Here is a 2,582-nt window from a genome sequence, read left to right on the forward strand (position 1 = left end):
CTTGAAATCTTGATATGGCTTTTGTAGATCCTAGTTCATAGATCACACTGCAAGTTGAATCGTGAATTTTCATTGAGATTTGAGCAAGATATCTTGATTTGAAGTTTACATGTTGAAACTTATTTCTATCGAATCTTTTGCCATGCATAAAATTAGAACAAATTAATGTGATATTGTTGATCTATGTCGAATGCTGATTCGATCCATATAAATTTTGTGGATTTCTGTGAGATGTTGTTCTTAGTGATTATGAACACGATGAAGGCATGATGAACTTGCTTAGGTTTTATTCCCAGAAATCGTTTGATCCGCCTTGCCTTCATTCTGCATGTGATTTGTGTTTGTGTATCCATGAGCCAATAGCACGCTGCCACGCAATTAAATGAAATGGAGCGTTTCATAAGATTGGCGCTCCATATAAAAACCGCGCGTGTTCGATTCTCATCACCAGCATCCACATATTTCTTTTTTTTGCATATTATTTCAATTAGACTCACATGTTCATATGCATTCCACTCATTTTTTATTTTTCTTCCACAATCAAAAATTCATAACTCACTCAAAAATAATCCAAATCACATGCAATTTTTTGTGGATTGTCCCTCATCATGTCCTTTATTTTTTGATGATTTTTAATAAATTTGTGCACGGTTGGATTTTTAAAATGCCTAGGGTTTGTTTTCACATGTCCTTTCTTGCACCTTGCTTACTATTTCTTTCATGAAATCTTGATGCTTAATTGGAAATTCTTGAAATTTTACATGCATGATCTAGCCTCACAGCTGGTCATTTTGGTATATAGTTTGCTATTTTTGAACTCCTGGATTGTGAGATATGATGTGATCTTTGGAGGTGTGACAATGTATGTCACACCATTTCTTGTTCATGTTCTTGATTTTATTTTCCATGCTTATGTTATGCCAATTGTTCTGGAATTTTGCATGTTGATACTTATGGATATTAAGTTTGCTTGTGATTTTTCCTGGAATTTTTCAATGCATTTTCCATTTGTTTGAGAATTTTCCCTCTGCTTGACCAATTGTGAACATTTTGTGGGTCATGATTTTATATGTTTTGTGAAATTCTTGTGGCTCATTGGATGGACTTGGAATTTGGCATGTGTATTATAGACATCTTGAAGTTTGTCATGGTTTTGGTCTCACTCATTTATCTCATGTCATTTCTGTTTTATGCTTACTTGAAGTTGATGCATGATTTGGTACCTTGTATGAGCTTGCTTGAACATGCTTTGACTTGTTGATTTTAATTGACATGCTTCCACTTATCCAATTGACATGATTTTTGGTGTGTTGCTCATTCAATGTGTTCTGTTTAGGCAGGATTTTTCTTAGAATTTTTTGAGCCGTTGTGGTATTGATATGCTTGTGATCATTCTGTTTGCTCCAATGTATTTCAATTTGCATAGTTTGACATGATTTGCTTATGAAATGGATTTGGTGCATAGTTTTGGCATGAGACCAATTAGACTTTGTTCTTAATTGATTAATCTTGATTTTGGTTAATTTTTAGGTTCTGTTTTAAATTTTTTCCCTATCTTGGACCCTAGGCTTTGGCCTAAGGGTTTACTTCTCATGTTTGAATGTGATTTTCAGGTTGGAGAAGCAATTGCTTTAAGGAGATTAATCTAAGTTGATTGAGTTTGGTTTATTTGATTGTTATGGACTAACTTGATTTGTTTTGTAGGATGCTAGCTCATTTCATTTGAGTGTGTGCTTGGCACATGTGATTGATTGTGTTGACTGTTGGTTCTTATCTTGTCTGTTTTGACTTTGTGATTGAGTACTGATTATATTTGATTGATTTCAGGTACCTTAGTTGCCATAGTTCCTTTGTGAACTTGCTATTGCTTTGCTTTGCTTAAGCATTGAGGTAGAATCTCTTGTCTCCATGTAGTCTGGAAGACCTGGCTTGTTACTTAGCCAGGCACCTGTCTGAAGTCCTCCTTAAGAGGCAATGTTTGTGATTGTTTACTTTTGTCCCCAAGTAGGAAAAGACCTCATATGAGGCAATTGGTAGATAGAAGAGATATGTAGCCTATCTCCTACTATTCTGTGTGTCACTCACCTTGCTCACACCACATGTGTTGATGCATAGTGAGTAAAAACCCAAGATCTATCGAGTCTAACTTGTGGAGAGAGTTCCAACTTTCTGAACTCCCACACCTTCTGATATTCAATGCTCTCTCTGACCAGAGATAAGAGCAATGAGGCACACCCCTCATATCCTTTCATCTGCTTCACCTTGGCTCTCAATGTCAAGGTTAAGAGCACCATTTACCTCATTCCAGTTGACTTCATAGTCTAACCCTTGCTTGAGCCTAATTGTTTGGTTATAGTGTGTGCTAAATGACTTTGTTTGATGGATTGCTTGTTGCATCTGTCCATGTTTGCTTGCATACCTTTGTGAACTTATCATCATTAATTGTTCATTATTGCATGATCATCATTTCATATCTTTTTTATCCATCTTTGGTTTACCCATTGAGGGCAACTGTAAGTCCATTCATTGGCCATTGTTCCTATGATTTGGAAGGGATAGAGTGTAAGACCATGTCATTTGGC

Source organism: Lathyrus oleraceus, chromosome 3 (assembly GCF_024323335.1).
Source record: "Lathyrus oleraceus cultivar Zhongwan6 chromosome 3, CAAS_Psat_ZW6_1.0, whole genome shotgun sequence".
NCBI classification, from domain to species: Eukaryota; Viridiplantae; Streptophyta; class Magnoliopsida; order Fabales; family Fabaceae; genus Lathyrus; species Lathyrus oleraceus.